This window comes from Hermetia illucens, chromosome 6, assembly GCF_905115235.1.
Source record: "Hermetia illucens chromosome 6, iHerIll2.2.curated.20191125, whole genome shotgun sequence".
NCBI classification, from domain to species: Eukaryota; Metazoa; Arthropoda; class Insecta; order Diptera; family Stratiomyidae; genus Hermetia; species Hermetia illucens.
Genome location: NC_051854.1, coordinates 16,972,370 through 16,997,126, shown reverse-complemented (window position 1 = coordinate 16,997,126; position 24,757 = coordinate 16,972,370). Strand labels below are relative to the sequence as shown.

General features: G+C 36.7%; 1 protein-coding gene and 1 long non-coding RNA gene across 2 annotated transcripts in view; one reads left to right on the top strand and one right to left on the bottom strand.

The window, feature by feature from the left end:
* Positions 1–24,757, top strand: part of LOC119659516 (zinc finger protein rotund-like) — a 115,126-nt gene that overhangs the window by 63,523 nt on the left and 26,846 nt on the right. The gene's annotated exons all lie outside the window — the stretch shown is intronic.
* On the bottom strand, positions 13,866–15,739 carry LOC119659517. Its single transcript, XR_005250353.1, has 3 exons — positions 15,644–15,739; positions 14,398–14,703; positions 13,866–14,176 (listed from the first exon to the last, which is right to left on the bottom strand). It is a non-coding gene; the product is annotated as an uncharacterized LOC119659517 (long non-coding RNA).

Sequence of the window (24,757 nt, the reverse complement as noted above, 5' to 3'; positions counted from 1 at the left end):
GTAGATATCACCTGCTAATTGAGACGACTAGCTCATCCCACGTATCCCATTTTCTTTTTCATTGCGCTTAGGGTCGGCTCTGATGTTTTGGATTATTGTATTGAAGAGCCTAATCCGAATTGATTTCACCATACAGCTTAGCATCACACTACCGCAAACCACCATTTGTGAAATTGTACCATCAACTCTGCCTCCAGAATTTTTGTGAATCAAACCACCAGAACAAAGCCTTGCAGCGGGAAGAATTCCTAAAAGGGACATTCACGGAATATTTTTCACCGTAAACGCTCTACCGTTGTGGGTACCTTAAAAGATGATCTGTAAAAATAAATTTTACCCAGTCGGTATTTTCTTGGGCCTACTGCAATCTTTTCTGCCTATTTCCCTCAAAGTATAAACGGTTGAAAGTACACACTACTCTTTGGATCACTTTATTTTGAAGTTCTTCCTTCCTCGTTATGCTCAAGGGTACGTGTGCATTGCGTTCGGGCTGAACATTTCTAGCTCGCCTAACCACTTCTCCATCACGCGATTCTCAAACTATTCCTGACACAATATATGGTTCAAACATAGCAATCCAGTAAGTTCAGATCTAGCCTACTACGAGGCCACAATCTTTTGGGCTAAGACATGTCGAAAACACTCAGTCTTTAGCCAAATTAACCATGAAAGGTAGTGCACCCTCTGTTTGAAAAAAAAACTTTCACAAATGATTTGGCTATACTTTTTAAAAGGCCCTGTTTTTTGGAGGAATATAGTACACGACCCTCTTCCTTTCAACGCATCAACAAACACGGAACCTGAATTTTGATATTTGCAACAATGGGGGGGGGGGGATGTGTGAAATGCCGATTTTGTTTCCATAAAAAACGTGTTCATGTCGGAAGAATACTAAAAGAAGGTTTATTCAAAGTATCCCCATTTTTCGAGCATTTTCTGGATATCATAGCAGTAAAAATCTTCCCTCTCTGTCACAAACCATTGACGCAAGTCATTTTTTTACATTTTTCTACGAACCAAAGCACTGCTTAACGAGTGCGTGACCCATCGGCAAAAACAAGTGTTAATCGTGAGGTACCAAGTTTAGGGTAGAACTCCCCAACTAAGTGCTTCCAACGTATTACAAACCGTTTGTGATGGAGCATTATTATGAAGGGAATGACCTTGTGTTGCCTCTTTTCGAATTCCAAGCAACGTTTCAAACGATTCAAATCATTCAATTGCTGTTAGTAGCGACTACTATTAGCCGTAGTGTCGAGGTTTAGTAAGTTATAATGGCTCAACCCCTTCCACTCCCATCAAACACAGGGCATCGTTTTCCTGGCAAAGCGATTCGGTCTTACGGTCTAGATGGTAAGCCTGAGCCGACCCATATTTTTTTTGCTTGAGATCTTCAAAAAGAATCCTCCTTTCATCACCAGTAACGATGCGATACAAAAACCACTTTCGCAAGTGCCTTTTTCCTCTCCATTTCTCCCTCGTTCGATTAAAGCGATCTTCTGAATCTTTCCCATCTTTCATAGGCGTTTGAAAACAGCTTTTTGACTGACGCTTAAGTGCTCCGCGGGTTATTTTTGTCTTTGCGAATCATCTTCTCCCAATAGTGCCTGCAATTTCACATCCTCGTACCTTTTTCAATTTTCCGCTTGCTGTGACTTTCGGCTTTCTTAGATTTTAGATGATTATATCATGCCAGAGTGCCTTACCTCATTTTTGGGGAGAAAGAGAGAGAGTTCCACTTTCTGCCGCTAGAAAGACGTCCTTAAATTCGCAAAAGTGTGCGAGCGTAGCCACTAATGGGTACTACCAGATTATCCATTTTCAATTTTTTGGATATTTTTATTTCAACACATTTGATTTATATCATTAATATTGGATTGCAATACCATATTAATGCCCACTTCTGGACTTTTTGCAGGCCTCGATTTTTTTAAGTTAATTTTCGATTACTTTTCCGCAAATTTCAGGCTCTGTTTCAGCCATGACTTGAGGAGTGTTGTTCTTCAAGTACTGTAAAGTTTGACAATTATCCGTATGAACACATCCCTTAGCGTAGCCAAACAAAAAGTCTAAAGCTGTCAAATTGTATGATCTCAGTGGTCAGATGATGTCCCCAAAACGTTAAATTGCGCGTCCTGGATTATTTTAGGCAAAAATCTTTGTGGCGATCATTGTGGGGTATGTAGTCTTGCTGAAACCACATAGCCTCGTGATCAGTACCTCCATTTTTTGGCAAAACAATCACGTATCATGGTCTGATAGCGGTCACCATTGTCAGTAAGAGTTTCGCCGTCTTTATTTTCAAAGAAATACGGACCAATGACTCCACGAGCCTATAGTGCGCACCGAACCGTTGCTTTCTCGTGTCTCTTGTTTTCTATTCCTCAAATCTTTGAAAAATCAACTTCGACTTCCTGTTCTTCCCATACTCAATCAGCGTATGCTCAGCGCGGCATATGCCTGCATAAGCCTAACTGAGTTTGGTTCTTGTGTCGATTGAATTTTGTTAGCACACAAGTGTCATTCCAAGTACAAAATTTGTCAAAATGAGCCGTACGATAGCCTCATGGGTAGCCCTGTACAATGGCCTATTACAGGCTGTACGCTTTCTTACCTATCTTTCCTAAGTTAGTGCCATGCCTGACTATCGAAAGGACGAGCTAGTATTTCTGATTAACTATGACTGATAATGGTTTAGTCACTTTTTCCTGCTCATCGTCTCACCCAATTTTTCACTCTATTCAATTAACCTCTGCAGAGCATCATGTTGTTGACAAATTTTTTTCAATAATTTTATATTTTTAATAATTTTGTTACAGTCTGCAGTTGAGCATTCATCTACGTTCGTTAAACACTAATAATATTAATCAAATCCACCAGGATGTTTATCTAAACAGAAATAGCACTATCGTTTTTTTCTACTCCAGATTCGACAAATGGAATAGAATATTGAATACTCAATCGAAAACTATCAAAATATCTCATTCTTTTCGGAAACTTCCCTTTATCTTAAGATTACTTAATGAAATGTTGTTTAAATTAATCAGAAACGGCAAATTTGTAGCTATAAAAAAACAATTTAAGGAAGCTTATATTGGTCGGGATTAGTAGCAAAAAAATCTTTTATTAATGACCGCACTAAACTAATACTATTGGATGAGCTCACAGCATGTTCTAAGTAATAAATGATTTCAATTCTTCATCGGATTTTAGTGGAAAAAATAGTGTTGATTATATGCATAATATAAATGAAGAAGCAAAATCAAAAGAGATGAAAATTAATTAATTTTTATTTACATTTCGTAAAGAAGTTTTAATGTCCAAAAAAAATTTGGGACAAGATAAAAATTATTTAGACTTAAAGAGAAGGCAGTTTTGAAAATATTTGCAGTCAGTTGAGGTGTTTAGTTTTTTTTTTTTGTGGTGATCATGGAATTATTATTTCTTATGCTTTTATATTTGCATATTTAATAAACAGCCACTACTGTCCGGAATTTTTTTTCTTTCAATGTAGATAACAAACGAAGTTTCTTTTGAGGGAAATGAAAAGAAATTGAAAAAAAAAGAAGATAAATAGATGTCCAAGAAACCCTAATCATACCTTTCACCACAAGACTAAAAAACATTTAACAAATTAGCTCGTAAAATCATCAGGCCCAAAAGTTCAAAGTCTGAACCAAAACTCACCAAAAAAAGGGAACTATCTTTCTCCAAATTTAAAACAATCTTAATTTCTACTAATCAAAGCTGAATATAGCTCAAGTAAATATTTAGCTACTGGAAAAAAAACAATCTTCATACTAATTTTCATTATCATAATTTATGTAAGTTTTTGTTCCTAGGGTCTTTTATAGTCTTAATTTGTTATGAATTTCTTTTTATCGTTGTATCCAAATTTTGTCCATTTGATTTATCTACACCTTGAAGGCGTTAGGCCACGTACAAACGGGTTATGAATTTATGCTCAAACGCTCATGGCTAATAGTTATTAAACTAGAAAAGAATATATCTAATTCGTCAAAAAAATAGCTAAATTATGGAAAGGTTCGTTGAATGGCATTCAACGCATTCAGATAAAAATTTTTGCATCGAAACATTTTAAGAACAATATTCTCTTTCTATTCAAAGACTTATAAATATCCAAATCATGGATAAGTTCTTAAGCATCTCGAATCTATTCTTTCTTCATTTTTTCTCTATCTCTCTCTCTGTTAGTTTTAATTAAATTTTCATGATGTTTCGGGTGAGGAATGAAAAATTAACAACTGCCTGTCTACGTATGTATGCATGACCCCCCTCTGTGAATAATGCAGTGATTTCCTAGAAAATGTAGCCATTAGTTTCGCGAATTTTTCACTTATATATATATATATATTTCTTTTAGAGACCATCCACCTTACAGTTGGCTTTGTTTCGGCAATTTATTTTGTATTCTTTTGTGTTTCGAGTGAAGATTTCAGTATTTCTATTCTATTTTTTTTTTCACTGTACCCGAATGACCATCGTTAGAACAGTAGAACATATGTTTTGATTAAAATGCCACACACAATATAGACCATAAAGAATTTCGTCACTCTATCGCAGAAACGAGCGTAATATACTAATATATTATTACGTGTGCATGTTATTCATATAAAGTCACATGGTTAGGAAGTTTTGGATGATAGCCAGTTGGAAATTAGATCTATAGATTTTGTTTATCTAAATTTTATCATCGGTGTAGTAGCGAACCTACTTTTAACACGGTTCCTTTGCTCCATTGTGATGAGAACATGGTGGACATTTGGATGAGCTTTTAATCTTTTGACTGACATGAATGACCGTGCCCTATCTTCAATGTTCGCGGCTCTTTTGTAGGCATCTTGTTGCTGTAGGCTTTTTTTTCCAACAAATTTTTTGTAAAAATAATACGATACGGTTTCGTTCAGTACAGAAACAACTCACCAGACGCTGCCGCTACGTCTGCTCTGGGAGCAGTGTGACAAAGAGGCTAGCAAATGTAGTTTGCTCCCTTTTATTAATCTGCAAACACCTCATAGGTACGAATCAAATCCAGGGGAAAACCCGCCTAGTATTTCTGGCCAAAAGTCAGCCGCAACTGAAATAATTTTTGTTTGGAATTGAGGGGGCCCCGAATCCGGTATTCAGTTGATGACGGACGTTACCAACTGGAGAGAAACTGTGTCTCACTTTTCTGGTCCACGGGCTCTTCTTTTTGGACTTACATCCAAATTGAAAATTTGCAAAGGACTACAGTTTCGTGCAGGGTGGATGCAGGGCTCCCTCAATTCCAAAACAAACAAAAATTAAAAATTGGATTGAAAAATGGTCTTTCAATAAAAAAATACATTTATTTATATTATATGTCTGCCAAAGAGGGATAATCTGTCAAAAGTGACTAAATCAATGTATTGAATACTTCAGTTTGTTCCACATGCCCTCAGTTATGATGATGCTGAGTAAGTACGATGTCCAGTTGCTTATAACAACGTCTCATCGAACCATGCTTTCTACTAAGTTAATCACATAGTCATTGTCTAGTGATCTTTAAATTTGACGAATATTCCTTTTATACCCAATAAGTGGACGACCGTTTCATCCAGGGCAGAGCAAATTATTCACACGTTTTCCCGCGAAAATTGCCTAGTAAAATCAAGCATATGTCGGCCGAGGTCGATCTAAGTTTGTGTTTAAGAACGAGAGAGACTTCTAAGTCTGCCGTCCACTTGGTGTTTTCGATAATTACTTCAAAATATATCGTTTTTTCATACGTAATTCGTGCTTAACCAATGCTTACATATTTCTGACTCGCTTTTGAGTGGGGCAAACATCTGCCAACAGGGAGGGGAGGGGAGAGGGGGTCCTGGGACTAAGATGATGGATCTGCGAAGGACCTCTTAGAAGCTGGTAAAGTGCCCGTTTAAAATCATTGAATTTAAATGTATTGAAGAAGCCATTTGGCGTAAATCGGCAAGGTCAAAAAGCTGGACAAGTCCATACGGTGCGAACGGATCACAATATGCTAAAAGAACTACATCAATTGTAAGGATCTATCGAAATGGTCACACGAGAGCACATCAACAAAATATTTTTCGAAAAGATACTCAGTACCCAAAGAAGCTGATAGTGTCTATTCAATTGCCATCCTCTACAGCTTCATGAAGCTTGGCACATTGATTCGGCTGAATGATACGAAATTTTTCAATTAAGCAGCTGAAACTAGTCAATCTTATCTCTTGCACGATAACGCCACTAATTGCTTTCAAAATTTTGACATTTCTTAGAATTTCTGAAAATGGATCCATTTCTAAGACACTCATTTCGTAAGTAGTATTAAAGAAGGAATAATTTCTGCTTGAAATTGAGGGAGCCCTGAATTCGCAATCCAGTTGATGACGAACCGGACCAATTGGACGGAAATCGCCTCTCACTTTTCTGGTCTAAAAAGGCGCCTTTTGAACTGCCCAGGCATACTTTGTGAAAACTTTTGTTTCAAAACGCTCCTTTAATTTTCAATTGTGTTGATATCAGAAGACTTGGGTAGCCAAAGAAAAGCAGCGATATTTCGACTAGCAGATTTCACAGTATGGCAGGGTACATTGCCTTGTATAAAGATTATGGAATCTTCTTTTGCTTCCATTCGTTGTTTAAATGGCGAAAGACCATCGTTTAATATTTTTAAATGTTGTTGCTGGTTCTCACTGACTTCCATAAAGTGCAAGTGTCCAGGACTTCAATTCTCTACCACTCCCCAAATCATCACCGAAGGGGGGAGGGTGTTTAACAATTACTTGAACGCAGGATGGATGGTACTTTTCTCTTGATCGTCATCGAACGGAAACAAACTGGTCTTTCAATGCTTTCAAAGTGGATTCGTCACTAAACAGGAGTTAAGAAACTAAAATTAGCGTCAGTTACTTAGTTTTTGTAATAGAAAATACTTTGAAATTACTTTTCATTCAAGTGCAGCCTTCTCCCAATCAGCTGTACTGCTTTGCGAAATTCAAACGATTACTTTTCAAAGTTTTCGATGGATTTGGACCTTTTTGTGGGACGATATGATTTTAGACCAGCTTCGGCACATCAAGGTTTCAATATTCGTAAGGCCAAAGACCCTGCTAGGCCCAAAATTTTTTTGAATTTTCTTAAAAGTTGCTTCGCGGTTCTCCAAAAATGTTCAAACCGCAACCCGGTCTATTCTCTGCAAGATTTTGCGTTTGCCTTTGGTTCGACTGTCGACTTGGTTGGTCGCTCTTTTCTTCATGAATATTTTTAGCATATGTAGAAACTGTGCTCACACTTACCCTCTTTAATCGGGCAGTTTCGCGGTAACTATGCGGTTTACCACGAATGAGAACAATAACGGCTGTTTTTTTTGCTCCTGCAATACCAGCTTTTCTGCCCATACTGTCTTTTTTTCTGTTTTCTTCACTCTTTGCCCCGTTCACAAGCGGTACCGGTTCGTCGTGATCGGTTGCGCCATTTGGCTCTATCAAATGCCTGATCTGGATGCAATCTCGAGACTTTTAAATCCCAATCCAGCGTATCAAGCCACCGTTGTTTCGGCCTGACTTTTGGTCATTCACGGATATCCTCATTTCGGATGTGATCAAAACGTGTCACGCCACTAGTCCAACGCAACATCTTCGTCTCCATTACCGCAAGACGCGCATAGCCTTTTATAGACCGCCAACACTCAGAGCCATAGAGGGCGACAGGACGGACGACATTCCGGTAAATTTTCGATTTGACCATTCATTGATACGTCGATCACAAAGAACACCAGTTGGGAAACGCCACTTCATCCAGGTTGCGTTAATGCGTGAAGTAGTTTCATGACGCAGTTCTCCATTGGCTGATAGCGTTGACCCGAAATATTTAAATCTCTTAGTTCTGGGCACTGTCAGCAGCAGTGATTGTGCCTGTTTCATGGGGATCGGTCGTCAAAAATTCTGTTTTCTTTAGATTCAATCTGAGACCGCGTGGGGCGATCATTCCATTTTTGGACAAGTTGCTCGAGTTTTTGCTATTAGACGATTTTTACAGCTTGAAAAAAACGCACATTTTTCAAGCCGTTTACGTTTAAAACTTAAAATCCATTGATGTTAATGATGTCAAATGCTTTCACAATAAAAATTACCTGTTTTAACAATGTATGATAAGACTACGGTTTCGTCCAGGGCCAGCGTCCGCCATCAAATAAATGGGAAATTCAGGGCTCCCTCAATTCCAAAAGTCAGTTTTTCCCCTGGATATAATTCGCATCCATGACGTACTTACGGATTAATAAAAGGGAGCGAATTATATCTGTTAGCCACTTTGGTCATACTATTTCCAGGACAGAAAGAAAGGCAGCGTCTAATCAGTTGTCTCTGTAAAAGCAGGAATCTTCGGTGAATATCTACCTAAGGTTCCCACTTTCATGCCCATGAAAGGCCCAAAAATTGGAAAGGGGGTAAGGGAGTTTAACACCGCCCTCCCAACTTACGGCAATATGGTCCTAGGCCAACCACTTGTTTGACGTTCGTACCGGTGCTTTAATTAATACTCTGTTGTTTTTGGATACCGGTACCCGATGGTTGTGGCAGTCCTGGCACCAAAAACCTGTTCAAAAAACCTTACGTGCAAATGAGAAAAAAATCTTTAGTAAAAAAAGAAACATTTTGTCAAACCTCGAGCTAGAGAAGCGAACAACTGGTTCCCGAAATATACCTTGACGTAAAAGTGGAGATATCGCACAAATGAAGGAACACAAGTGAAAATAACGATGTAAAGCAGGAAAAATTCTTGACTCTTATTCAAATTTTACACATTTCCTCGGTGTTCTGGTAGGAAATTCGAATTTAATAATATTACACTTTCCATAATCGCATCAAAGAACGCTTCCTTCCAAAACTATTTACCTGTTAAGGCTGTGCTCATGCACTGTAACAATTAGATAAGACCAAACATCAATTGAAGTTTCCCACTGGAACCGTGGCATACGTGATTCCACGTTAAAGTCCAGCTACCGCTTTTGAAAATTCAAATATTCTTGTCGCGTTTTTACAAATGGTCTATTAAAGTGTGGTACACCATTAACTATTTACACATACTGAACAACACTTTGGATGGGGCACTAGCAGCACTCTAGCACGACTCCCTCGGCATATCTATTGAAACACGCCGAGTATCTAAATATGTACACAATATAAGATACCTTTTGTGTAGAGAAATAGATTGATGCTGCCCGGCTACAATCATAAGGTGGTTTGGTTCTTTTTTTTTGTCTTGATTTCTTTAATTTCGGGGGCCTATTCGATTCGACTGTGTAATTTATGAGTGAGAAATTTATTGTTAGTTGATTTTCTGGTACCTGTGCTCCTGAGATACTTGAATCTAACGTCATGTAGTCATGTATAAATAAAATGTGGGTCTATAGCTTGCATTCACAAGCAGCATGTACGCGGGTATGTTGATGCTAAACTATAGTTTAGCTAAATTGCCGTCCATTCTTGTTCTGCAAGGTTTAATTAGCATACAACTTGTGAAATTGTTGCTAGAATCAGATTCGGTTTGTTGGATGTTTTTTATACTCTGGATGGGTGAATGATTTAAATAATGCTGTAATGATTATACAGTAAGTGTAGCACATGTACGACAGTCTAGCGGGGCCGGTCAGGAAGTTGGTTTCAGGGCCATATGGCTTTCAAAAAATTCACTTTGTATCAAATAATTAACCAAGATCAAGGTTGAATTAAAATGATATTCAGGATTAATCTTACAAATATCTGGAAATGAAATTGAAACTAGTCCCTCTGAAAAACGACGAATTGCTGGCCAAGAGATATATTGTCGTTACCCCCATTGAAGTTGATATTCCAGCCCCCAGGAGGCATCCTGTCCAACAATCTCTCCCCAAAACTCCCTTCCGAACATCCACAATATAATGTAGCCCAATTTTGATCGTTATCCATTCAGCAGTTAACTTCTAACAACCACAAACGACCGAATTTAAGGCTTACACAATAAATAATGTGTTGTTGGTGTTTCTTTTTTTCCCCATTGCTGATCGCATTGCCTAGCGAGAGATCACTAGAATATTTGACGCACGCAATGAATTTGATACTAAACGACCTTTCCAGCCATACGCGCCAGAGGGGCCAAGCATTTTGGACAAGACATTTTTCGAGTTCTTGTTGCTAAGGTTTTCTTTCTAAGAAAAACGAAGATTACAATCGCAATCGTGATCTTCATGTATGTGATGAATGCGAATTTTTCATTATCATCTCGGAATGGTCGAAATTTTATGTTAATGTTATGTCTACATATGTTTTATGATCAAATTGATAAATCGTATAATTAGAAACATGTCATCGAAAATTTATTTTTTTTTCCTTCTTGGAATTATAGATAGGAACGTATCTTGCGTTTTGAACATGCATTTTGTGGGCAGAATGTGTTCCTATCAGATACAGAACTGTATGATGAATGAACTTCCAAACTAGACGTTATAAGTTGATCACATACACATACAATGCACACAGTTCGAAGCCTATAAAAGCTGATGTGAAATTTCCATTTATTCCAAGTGAAAATTTTTAAACGATGCGATAATAGATAGAATTGTTTGACAAAAATGAATTGATGAATTGTTTAGATTAATTGAGATAAATTATTATCTAATTTGTTGATAGAGTGTGTTTTGGGAGCTATCTAATTGCTTATCTAAATACATATGTTGAGCACGAGCAATTCATTAAATGAGTATTGTCAAGCTTTGGGTACTCCATGAATATTTGCATTTGAGGTTAAACAGTTTCTCAGAAAAAAGATGTTTGTACAAGTTCAATAATGTGAAAGATAAATGCTTTGGGGGTGGGTGCTGTTTAGATAGTTGCATTTTGGCAATATTTGGGGGAATTTTGCTGCTTATTAAATTTTAATACAACTGGCAGATGTCCTTCAGACAGCATTCTCGCGTGAAAGCGTATGTGTTTTACCATATGGCCAAGATAGAATATTTCTTTACTTTTGAACGATGTTATTTGCTCGGATAATATCTTGATATTTTCGATTGTGGCATTTTTGCATGTGTGTGTGTGGATCACTGCAACGTTGCGAAAATCTGTCAATCATTTGACGCAAAAAAGAGTATAAGACGTAATACCGAAGAAGTGAAAGTCTCCCAACAGATTTCTTCTAAACTCGTTGATAGTGTGAGCTCGGTCGAACCTCAAGTCTCTGGTTCGAATCCTGGTGTGGTCATATGTGCTCCGTATGCAACTCTGTAATAGTCTCTCTGATGTACGCTTTTTATTCATAAAGGCAATGAAATTGCGAACTCTTGGCCGCGTTCGAGAGAAGAATCCTCCGAAAAATGTTTGGCCCCCTACATGAGGATGGACGATTCCGTAGCCTGCATAACGACCAAATCTGTGAGCGATTTCATGACCGTCAGGTTGAGGATAAAATCCGGCTCAATAGGTTACGGTGGGCGGGTAACTTAATCCGACTCCTTGTTGATTATTCCCTTGCAATCGTAGAAACAAATCAAATGTGTCTTCACTTTTTAACTTCGCAGGATCCTTTTTTCGGATCTGGCTCACCTGAGTGCCTCCATTCGGCTTCAATGCTTTGCTTCGGGGTCACATTGAAAACATCAAGTTTCATCCCTAGTAAAACTGCTATATTTGAAGTTCAGGTTCTCAGATTCTCTTTAATCAAGTTGTCAAAATTCGGAGCAATTTTTGGTCATCAGCCAATTTGTGGGGAATGACGCAAGAATAAATCTTCCGGACTTTTAATTTTTCGGCCAAAGCGCGATGAAGTGAATCTTTTAATATGTCCAATTCTATTACTCTGTATCACAACGAAGAATTTCAATATTACTTGGTGTAATCATCGGCAAGCCTTGATATCCTCACGATCTTCTTTGAATCGTTTAAATCGCTCATGGACTCTGGCGCGGGATGACAATTTTCACCCTATATTTATTTCAGCAATTCACAGTGAAAGTTTTACCAAGTTATAAAACAACAACTCGACTTCGAATTGTCCGTGGGTCTTGAAATTTTGACAGAACATTAGTGAAGGATGTACCTGTCCAACTCCTATTTCCGTCAACAGTCAGCCCCACTATAAATAGAGACTTTAAAAATGTCTCGTTGTATCTTTTATTTTTCCTGCATGTATTTGGTTCTGCCTACATTGACTCTCAGTTCTATTCTTTTGCTTGGCATAAAACATAGAGCGTGTCATAAACATGACTATGTGCCATGGGATGGATTTTGCACTTATTGAGCGCCCTAAAAGGACCAATTTGTGTGTGATTGCAAAGAAACGACAAGCCAAAGGATGATTACAGGTGAATTGATTACATCTTTCACAAAAAATATTATCCGGACATACCCCTCTTCATGAAGAGAGCAAAACACAGAAGGAACCCTATATCGATGGTGGATGGTATCCTCAATAATGACAGTAAAACCGTAGGAAATTGCTGAACTGGCTAAAGGCAACGCGCTAGAACTCTCTTCTACGAGATACAGAAGGTATTTCAGAAGGAATGCAGTTTCTACCTCCTTTTCGTATTCGCAGATCTTCCAATAGCCGCTCATGACCAACGAATCATAACTGGAATCAATACATTACGACCCAGTTAAACTGTCAGGCCTTCGTTTTGGAAAAATCTTTTCATGTTTGGGCAAATAATAGTCTCCGAATTCTCTAGATTTGAGATCTAGAGGCAGGTGAATATTCCGTGAGCTCACCAAAAAACCTTCCCTGGCAACTCTTTGGTCTCGGCACGCTCTGTTCGGCTACTCCTCACTTTCAATCACTGTGAAGATTGCCAAATCGATACAAAGATTCCTATAGGTTACTTCTGAACAAGATCGGAATACTGACACGCAATTGGTTGCTTATACCCAAATGTTGGTGTGCACATTCTGCCGATATGATTAGGACTATCTGGAGCAAATTAGGTTCCCGATCTTGAGTCGTAGCCTCCGAGGGACATGTATTACTTCCAGTGCTAATACGGCCCCATTTGAAGTATAAAAACCAACGTTTGGCGTTTCCCCATCAAAAACCAATGTTTTATCAAAACGCGAAGGACCTTTCCGTCTGTTGCAAGAAGAAACCTAAACTAGTCTTGCACAATCGATTTTCATCTTCAGTTTATCTTTCTTTAAGGCTTTGTACCTTCTTCCACAAGTATCCCTGCAATGCATTATAGTACGCTTTGTTGCCACTTCCACATTGTTTTTCCGATTTTAATCGTCTTCTCCTCCCTCTACCCAACATATCAAAAAAAATCCTTGTTGAAAGTAATTTTATCGGTATGATGGGGATAGATAAAGTACCATTGAACTTGGAGAAGGTTTTAGTAAGAAATAAAAATAAATTGAAAAATATCTTTTCGTTTTCACTTCGAGAATATTTCGAATAATTGTTGTCCATTCTATGACAATTTTGATCAAATGATGAACAAAAAAAATTCCCTGAAAGAAATTTTCTTTTTGTAAAAAATAAGTTTAAGATTCCTTCGCACGTGCCTGGTCCAGTTAAACATTTCGAAATTAATTTTGTTAGTCTTTCTGATTTTTTAGAGCAAAAATTATAAATTGTATGGGATTACGTTTTAATTTAAAAAGTAAAAGCTCATATCCATGTAGATTTCACACTTTAATCCAAAAAGTAATAGATTTATATGATCTAACAAAAACTCATATGCATACAATCTAAACTACAAACATTGATGTATAATTGAAAAAAAATGATAGATCATTCATATTATGACACACTTTCTTTACCCAAAAAGCACGATCAATCCACAATATGGCCAACACTTGCAGTAAATTACATGTTTGCAGCTGCGGCACTATTTCATTTTTCATCCTTTGGATAGATAAAACCCCCACAGGAAAAGAAATTACATATTATATGATTTCCATTCAAATTTATTATAATTTTTAAAAATGAAAGCCATAAATATCTAAAAGATACTTAGATACATCAAAGCAAGCATTTCGTTGGAAATCGTATGTAATATATGTATATGAATATATATCAAATACAAATTCATAAATTAAGTTGAGACAATTATACATCATCACCATTTATAACCGTGCAAAATCCATTTTCAACAAACAACGGAAGAATCTAACGCTAGAAAAGATACACAAAAAATAACCTGGAATTATAGTTATGAGCTTTAGCACAGCAATCATTTATTTATTATGATTATGGAAAAAAAAGAAAAGTAGAAAATTGCATTATGAGTCCAATACAATGTTTAAAATTAACAGTGATTAAAATTACCACCATGGCAATAATAATTAACTACTTCTCTTTTTCATCAATGTACACATAAACCATGCCAGAAAGCATTTATCATTGTTGTTTTAAGCTCACCTCTTCCTACTTGGTGAATGTAGTGAATACATTTTTCTTTCGTTATAGCTTTCATCTCCAATCGATCTTTATTTCTTCCCATTTTAAAATAAGATTGTGCACGTTGTAGCATATGAGTCGATTTTTTTTTGTAATTTGCCTTTCCTTTGCGGACAACCATTTTTTTTGGCAAAGGATTTTTTTTTATCCAATTTAGTAGCTTAGGTAATTATCATTTTGGAAAATTGATACAATAGATGTTTGAGTTGTATGAGATAAATACCGACTTGCATCATTTGTTACTTTAGATGGCGGGCAATAATTTGTCTGTAATAGTTTTTACAAGCAATCGGTCGTGATTAGGTTAATGGTCTATTGACTAAAAGTTAATGTAGTAATGATAGTTTGTTCAGTACAAAGTCTGGCGTCTAGTGCCATGGTTTTCAGGGTTTTTATAAGATTTTTATAAACAGCTTATTTAATTCTGCCTCATATTTCCTAAAAATTTCGTATAACGAAATTAGATTTTTCATTTCTTTTATATGGAAACACCTGTCGCAACAATAAGTGCTATTTTGTAAGATTTAAGCTAGTATAACGAAGCTTGGTATAGTCTTTTAGACTTTATACTTAATTTCCTAATTATCACAATTTGATATTGAAAATAATGCGCGGATAACATTCAAACCTTACGGAAGTCCAACTGTTTTTCTTTTAATTTGAAATAAATGTAACTTTATACGGACCAATTAACTGTTTGCATGCGGTTTCGTTAATTCATTGTGCTAATTCCATCATCAACCACAGACCTGAATTCTCTGACGCCACTTCCATAAAAACCAGTTGGAATGAGACCTTTGTCAACCAATAAAAACATTGGATTCTGTAATTGTATCATCTATACGAAAACATACATGTGTCCATTCTCTCTCTCTCTCTGCCGCCAATGAATTTGGAAAAATGCATAAAATTTTCGATATTATATTACGCCATCACAGATCTCAAACAATAGCTTGTTTTCCTTTCCACTACTCGTCATCGAAAGATCTTATACGTCAATGCAATGATAAATTTATGTAAAGTGACCATTCTATTTTTTCAGTCCAGAATTTATGAAACAAAGTTTCAAAGTGTAAACTAGCTTGCCTAAACGCAGTCTAGTATAATCGGTTAATATACAAAGACTGTGACGTAATATAACCGGAAGATATTGTACTCTATTGCGTATTATTAAACTATTTTCAAGAGTAGAAACGCGTTGCGTTACCTGTTTGGAATCCTGCGGAACACCACTATCATTATCGTCATTAAACACTAACCTCCGTCATTGCCATTGAATATTATCATGACGTATGCGCGTCATCCCATATACTAGACGCACAGAAAAGACGACAATCCTCAATAACCAGTCCCTGGAAAGTATGTATACTGCGGTCGAAAATCAGGACCACAAAAGCAGTGGTTGTTTATCTTTTTTTCTTAAACCAGAGTTCATTTTGTCAATTTTTATCAAATATTGATCATAAATTAAAGATTATAATTCTGATTTCTATTTATATATTCCCTCATACATATCCATAGATATTAATATATTTCCTCATATTTGAAAAAGATATTTTTGTTTATGTCTAATATTATTGGCCAAAATACTAATATTTCATATCTTTATATTAATATCTTCGAGTTCAACCATCACTTCTATACCACTGACTCATAATCATGGTGGTTAGTTTAATTTGTTGTTACTAGGTTACGTCCAGAATTTTATGCAATGATTTTTTCTTGTTGGTTCAGTGCTTCACCAGCAACAACATTCAAAATTCAGGCGATTGAAGAAAAAAAAAACGAAAATAGAGGAACCGGTTTTTCATGTTGTTGGCCCACAAATTGCACCACCAGGCACCGGTCTGTTCAAATATAATGTAAAGATTTTTTTTTGTCTTTTTCTTGTTCCTTCTGAGTTTCTTCTTTTTGGGATAATATTAGTGTTGGCCGGTGCGATGCTACTTCAAGATTTCATTATAGAAGGAGGAAGACATCGGACATTTTTTGCCCTCTGAAGGTCCGTACAAATGTGTGTAGAAGAAAAAAAGAAATTTTCTTCCTTCTACTGGTTTGTGGTAGTACATATACGAGATGAGATTCTGGGTAAAGTGAAAACCGGATATTTTTACACATTCTAGTCCGGTTGATTGTTTAATTTATCTTAGGACTTTAGATTTTTTTTTAGAGTGACACATATACAGGAGATATTATTGAGGGTTGATCGAATTCCATAAAATAAAACAAAATACTCAAATAGTTTATAATATAATAGTATTATAATATTAAAGTCCGAAGGCCCCTTCCTCGCCTCTTTTCAAAATTACAGGTTTCAAGCGATAGTATTTCAAATTTAACAGACAATCCTTTCCAAAGCACTTACTAAAATAGGCTGGAATACAGGTTAGTGGTCAAAATCATTTTCTGTCCCTTCTAAAGAAATCACGATCACATCTATTTCCTAAATTTAACTGCCATTCCATCACTCCGATATAATTAAGAAATTTGTTACGCTTCAAGATTTCCACCTTCGAAAAATTGAAAATTTCCAAAAAGAAAGAATTTAAACCGACAAAGACATGCTATAGAAAGGGGATCAATCATACCGTACCATAATTACTTTTGATGGAATGAACACGATCACCAGAATGAAATGTGAAAATCGACAAATGCAGGATGTATGTGTGTACACCCTCTACTTGTTGCTTGGTATTATGTACTATACAAGGAAGGGCTTTGAAATGTGGACATGCAACTATATTTAAAAGGGGGAAATTCAGTTGAGTCATTAGAGAACTATAAAAAAAATACATTGAGAGTGATGAATGAATGGAATTTGAAAGGGAGGAATGAACTACTTTAAGGGTCAACCTTAATGTTTTATTCATTTTTTATACTGACCTATCACTCAGATTGTAGGTCCAGTTTTAACTAGCAAAGCCACATTCAAATTCATTTAGAGTGCAATGCTTTTTAGACCACTTTCAAAATGCTGAAAGATTATCTTCTAACTTGGAATGTGCATTTGTAATTAACTTCAACGGTTAGAAAGTGTCTCAAAAAAGAACGTAAACCATCAAAACTTTCATAGATTCTCTTCCTACATTAAATCTGACATATGAACAAATTTTCCAATCAAAATTCAAAATCAATTTGACAAGATTTCGATGATAACTACGTCCAGAACTAGTTCCTTCAATTCATTGAACCCTAAGTACTCTCATTTTATGTTGCGATAACGGAGCCTTTCACATCATTGTAATAGGGTTCCAAGTGCTCGTACACATTCCACTTAATAAAAAAAAACCAAAACATCTGAGAAATATTATTAAACATTATAATTAGATAAAACACTTTCGATAAAAATTGATATGAATTGCACAAAATGAAAGTCGTAACAACAACTTCATCAAACTACTCCAATTAGTCATCATATCACCTCCTATCATGATCGCTTATCTACATTTCAATCAATGACATTCACCATCTTAAAGATACACAACTAAAAATAAGAAAAAAAGTTGCGGAGAAAAAAAAAGTCAACGAAAATCTAACAGTAACATAGATTTGACAAAATAGACAAAAAAACAGCACAAATCGAATGTATAAAAATTAAAATTATTTTATATGCAAATTGCTATAGTTACACATTTTCTCAGATTTCTTCTACAATATTTTATTTCTCTCCAGATACAAGTTGATGATCATCTGTCTTGCATGTGTATCTTTTCTCCTCTCCTCACAATTTGGTGGGTTTTTTTTGTAAGTTTCATTTTCCTTGATTTGCTAACAAGATCGAAATGTTCAACTCAATGAAATGAAATGATCAGTGATCGACATTATTGTCGTTGGGGTTTTTGTTTTGTTTGTTTGATTTTTTGCTTCTCTACGAAATAAAAAATAAAATAAAACAAATAGAAGATATGATATTCAATCAGAGAATGCAGGAATACTGTATGAAGTGTTGCATAATCACTTTTTTATCTTTGTATTATTCACTTTTTCTTGATTTATGAAATAGGAGATTCTATCAGTAACAGCTGATGCATTTTTTGATATTTTTATCTTACAGCTAAATTGGCGATAAGCAGTAGATATTTATATCTTTTTTGGGTGTAACTGGTTCACATTGAACAGTGGCTCAATTATTTGGCAATATTTTTGCAGACGGCATGGCTATAAATCATTAACTGTAGAGTAGGAATGCGATTTTAATGCCAGCGCGGGACTACTGTAGCAGTAGCTTACAATTTTCAGTAAGATTTAGTGGTTGCATCATCAAGGTCCACGAAAATTTCCTTGGATGTAAGAGCGAAGGCGACAGGATATCCTACACTAATTTTTGTACTGATTTAAAGGGCAGCGTACCTTTGTTATCAACAATGCATATTGCATGTTGTTGGGCAAAGTTATAAGACATCAAGACCAGGACGCCTTAATGTTTGAGACCGTTTCCTGAAATTGCTTCATTTCATACCAACGAAGTTGAACTTCAGCATAATTTTCAGCACTTATCGACGCACCAAAAAATTGATCTACTCTGTCGAGTACCAAGCTCTGAGTTCGCCCTGGTACCAACCCCGAAGGGCAGAGTTTCTGTGCGGTATTTACTTTAAATTAAACGAATGTGATGGAATTGGCAAGGAGGCGAGTCCGGACTCTAAAGAGGACAATCTAAAGTTTTCTAGCCGAGAGGGTCCAATTTTTGCTTCGTCGCGTTGGCTACGTGAGGCCTTGCGTTATCATGAAGAAGATTTACATTTCTGATGAAATTTGTCTTCCTTTTTCGCTAAACACATCTCCCTATTGCTGGAATTGTCTCAACAGCTGCTTAGAAATTTCCAACCGATGCAGAAAGGTGGCATCCATTTAGCGGATCCTTTTTGTAATTCCAAGTCATCTGCCGTAATTTTTTGGACACTTCCGTAGCTTATATTGACTTCCTCAACGATTTCGAATAGAAATATTCATCGATTTTGCTCTACGAGCCTGCGAACCGCCTCGATGTTTTCTGTATAAACACTCGTTCTTGGCCGGCGATCGTGGCTCAGAATCTCAACTTCTTCACGTGCTCCAGAGAATTCATTATGCCACGCAAATAATCGAGTTCTTAAAGGGGTATTTTGTCTGAACTGTGCGAGCAATCGGTCCAAAATGTTGGTCGCAATCAAGTGAATGCTGGATTCAGGGCTCCTTCAATGCCAAACGAAAATTATTTCAATTGGTTTCATTCCGTCCCTGACCAAAAACTTAATAATAATTCTTTGCTCCGTGGACACGTGCACTTCTTTCTGACTCATGGTTGCTTTTGATACTAAGAGAGGTTCGAAAGAATTATGGTCTGTCCTTCCTTTTCAATAAAAGTCCTTTCCACATATAAAACCCCTTCTGAATCTTAAAAAAGGTCGGTCCCGTTTATATTTGATACACTTTCATAATACAGGTGTCCATTTTAAACCTTTGATATTACAAAAAAACCCCTTTTTGTGAAATTCAGATGATTTTGGATGAGAAAAAATCCGTGACTCCGGTTTTTAGAGCGCCTTCTTTAAAAAAATCCTTTTCTTTCAAATTATTGTCCAAAGACCGGAACAAGTAAAAATCTGTAGAGGCAAGATCAAAGGATTGCGGGAGTTTGATCAACTGCGGCCCAACCTAACTTATCAACTTTTCTCTAAGTGATGGCAATAATGTGGCGCCTAGTGTTGTCATAGTGAAATATGGCGTTATCTCTATTCGCCAGGGATGGGTGTTTTTCCTACAACGTTGCCTCGATGCGCTCTAGATAGTGGCAGCAGTGACACAGTAAGTAATCTCTTGAATGTCCCACTAACCGCGTACTAACATCTTACGAGGATAGAATCCTGCCCTTGATGTCGATGGCCGTGTTTCATTATTCTTTCAAATGATTCTGCGTTTAACATTCTTATAAAGGACCCCCAGCTATCAAATAGGAAAGAGAACCTTCCAAAAGCTTCCGATTTTTGTCTATTCAGGTGTGAAACGCAATTGTTCAGACGGCCTTCCTTGTTCCTGAGGAATAACTCGTGGGGAGCCTAGGGGTCAAATTTCACAACATAATTCGGGGATCCGATTCTTCTTTCGATGGTGGTACGATGTACGCCGAACCTCTCTCTGATAGTTCATCAACAATTAATTTATCCTCTTCCAGTGTCGATAACAATCCGTCGTTGTCAAGCTAGGACACACCCACATTAGTTCTCGTTTTCCTAATGCGAAAAACTATCTCTTGGAAGCTGAAGCTACTAAACTGGATTTAATGCGTCCAAATTTGGTAGTTCATAGCAGCATGATCAGCAAAATATTTACTTACGGCGAGCAATTAGAAGTCTGCGCCGTTAGCATGATTAAACCTTTTGCGGTGAAATTCCCTTACTGGACTATGACTATACAAAACACCCCCGACGCTAGGTCGCACAGGGCTCAATACAATACCATCTCGAGAAAGACTTCCCAGTGGTTTCAACGCCCCTCAAAATGGGCAAACAAGGTGTTTGTTTTCATCGTTGTTAAGCTTCAAAGCAAATCTTTTGCTAAGAATCCGAAAAAGATGCATCCTTCAGATGTAAATTTTTATTATTCGAAAAAAGACGGTAGCTAAACAGGCAATTTTGTATTATTTCAAACAAAACTTTTTTAGCATCACTTTATTATCGACTGGTCATTCGCAAAACGGTAGCTACCATACACTTCTATTAAGGACTCAAATATGTCTTCGGAACTAAAGAAAGGATGTCGGAGGGTAGTTTGTTATAGTGCTAGGGCAGAGGCAACTCATCAGATGCTGCCTCACCTCTGCGCTTCTACTTATTGATACTTGGGTAATAAGCAAGAAGAGAAGAGTCTGTGGATCAAAAATAGTGTTAGTTTAAATTGCTCTTCATTTCTTCCGGGGCAACATCAAGTGGATACAGATTTAGGACTCCTTAATCCCTAAACAAAAATCTCTAGCACCGACCAAGCTTTGGTCTGAAGTGTGGATGGATTTACATACGACATAATTCGCAGCCAAGTGTATCTTTAGCGCATTATAAAAGGGAGCGTACAACAGGTGCAAATTGCTTGAGTCACGCAGCTCCCAGGGCAAAGATGAGGTAGTCTCTAATGAGTTGTCTCTGCCTTTGTCCAAAACCACAAGTCGCTTTCGTCGTTTTTTTAACTAGTTGTCTTTTAATGGTCCTGTCATTCCCTATTTGCTCCGCCTTGGGCTCCTTTTTCGATCCGTAATTGAAAAAGTACACTCAAATTTGTTTATAACTCTCTATTTGTTGCGAAACTTCTTCTTCATTTCGAAAGTAAACGTTCTCTTTTGAGGCATTCTAACTTTTCCATTTCAATCAACTTTAAGCGGACATAGAACCCATCACCACGTTGCTCTGACGCTCTCTGAAATTGCAGTTGGTGTCCAATAATGAAGTATAATTCCACAGTCCCTAAGCGACGATCACTATCGATGAGATCTCTAACAGCTGTTTCGTTTTCCCAAGTGGTGTTGGATCTGAGGCTTCTTGGGTGGCTTTGAAACTATACTTTCACCGAGTTGTTTTCGCCACCGAGCTCCCATTCCACACGGTTGAATTCGTTTTTTGGGAGGAGTTTTAATAATCGCGGCTTTGTACATTCTGCGTGTGTACTTCGTTATCGTAATAGCGAAGCCAAGCTAAAGGACCTCCCAGAAGAACACGAGTGCTCCAACTAAGGATACTTTCCCCCTCATGAATCTCTCTCAGCCCGCACAAAGGCTGGCTTATATTTAAATATCCATGCGTTTAATCAAAATATTAAATTATGCTAGATACCAACATTTGATGTTAAGGCCCAATTTGGCCTAACGTATCATTGAAAAAGAAGCAACTTGAAAATCAGAATTCTGAAATTCTGCACCAAATTTGTTCTCCCTATGGTGCAGTATCGTAAATCTGTCCCAACTGAATTTATGATCTCTATTCCATTTGGTGCAAACCAAAAGTAGGATTCTATCCTCAAACTTTATGGTACAACGGTCCATTGCATATGCAAAATTATAATTATTGGAATTTGAAACCAAAAAGCATTAATGTCACACCCAGAATTATGATGCTATAAAAATTAAATTGCAATAATCATTAATTTCAATAATTTATAAAAGACCCAATGAAGAAATCTTTCAAATTAGATATAAGTATCTATAGAAAACTAACTTTCACATTTTAACTTGAAAGCGGTCATTGGTAAAGGCCGAATTTCCGCTCGTTCTTACGATAAGAAAAAAATTATTAAGCATTAAATTTGTTATTAATCTTATTAGGTGAAATCCCAGTAGAGTGAGATCTTATTTTTCAATTCCACTAACGTAAAAATCCATAAAATAAATTTATTAAAAATTATGCATTGTTACCTACTTAACTCGATAATTGGTTTGAAGATATTTTTACGCATGTGCTCCTCTTTCTTGTTTGATGCAAAAAAAGATTTAAAAAAAAAAAAGCACGTGTTGTGATGATTTGATAATTCGGTTCCAAATCATGCAATTTAGTGTAATATCTGATATTTTTATCTAAAAATTGTGCGCTCGTATGAAGATGTTTAAAAAAAGATGAATATAATTTGTAATGACCGAAATCAATAAAAATCCGTCGAGTCTTAGACCATTGCAATCTTGTAGAATATTGTAATGCCGGGTTTTTCCTTCTTCAATTTTTATTAAATTTGGCGAAAGTTCATGCATATGGAGAAGTTGAACAGATAAATAGGAATAGCAATGATTTATAATTAGATGGGAAAATACGCTGCGTGATAATTGCTTAGATTCAGTATTATATTTCACTAATAAACATTTTTTGTGCTTCCGATGGTGGTTTGCATCCATTTGATTGACACCGATCCACAATCGGAAAATTCCCAATCGCCCTAATTGCGGAAAATCCCCAATCGTGACAATTATAGAGAAAGTGTCCTCTCATTTTTGGTGCAGGACTTCTCTGTTATTCAAAAAAAGCTCTCACCATATTTGAGAAAAGTGAAACGGCGATTTCGTCTTAGGCGCAGCCAATTTTACAAAGGCCTGTCTCATCTGAATATCCATTTTTGAATTTTAAATATTTGTTTTTTCTTCAGATATTTGAAATTAGATTCAGATTTGTTTCTACCTGGTTATAAAATTGTGCAAATATTATCAGGTTTTTTGTTTGTTTGATCTAGGACGAGTTACACGGGTGCAAAGGTTCGTTGACTTGTAAGGCGGTTTGTTAGATGTCAGTCATTTCAATCAAAAATATTGAAATTTCTTTTTAAATTCCAGACAGTGACAATTGTCTAGACGATCAGATGAAAAATATGTAACGATAGTAGAAACGAGCAGAATCAACATTTGACAGTGTTGGCAGGGCTCAGTAATTTATGATCCTTCACGCTGAAGCTGGGATCTTGATATAATAAATTCTTTTCTGGCAATGCACAGGCCAGATTGTCAGTCTGAATGACACCTGCTTGACATAGAGTGAAATTAGGCACCAAAAAGTAACCTAGCTCCTCGAAAAGTTCTTGCTTGGCCAATATTTTCGATAGTTAAATCAATACCTGAACAGTATGCACCAAACTTTGACGTTAATAGACAACTAGAAAATGAAATTAAAGTGAAAATTCAGATAATTTTTGAAAGGTAGGGATTTGTATTCAAAGCACCCTCTTAAGGAACTCGCTAAGAAGGTTTCAAGGCAGTAATATTCGAATACTTTTGTGCTCAGTAATAATCTCTTTAGCCGGAATTACAATGGGCTCGGTAAAAATACTCTCTGAGTATCAGAAAAACTTGTTCCTGGCGGTCTTCTTTTTTCAACTTCCTGTAGATTTTTCCCCTTTTGAACCATATGATCCTTAGCATTTGGGTAATGTATAGACCAATTTCAAAGTGGTGTCCAACTCACACCTAGGGTAGTAAGCAGAGAATTTAGTTCTGGGTGGGATAAAAACATGCAAGTAGCCCAACCATTCCAAAATTTAACGACCATATTTCAGGTGGATATATTTACCAATTTATTGGCAGCAGAAGAATGTTTCCAACAAAAGTAGCTCAATCACAAGATTCGGATCTATTGTGGTAGTCAAACAACGTTGTCACATTACAAAAGCCCCCCCCACTCCAATTAAATTCATTTTTCGTCCCCGGTCACGATCCTTTTTTCGATCGAGGAATTGATACACCCACTTTCCTGCCTCGTGAATCATTTCCATGCCTCGCAGTCGATCAAAGTTGGTTTGCTGGCCTTTGTCGGGTTGGTTCCCCAATTTCTGCTATGTGTGGAGTCCTCATCCAGTAATGTTTGCTAGGTAGTGTCTT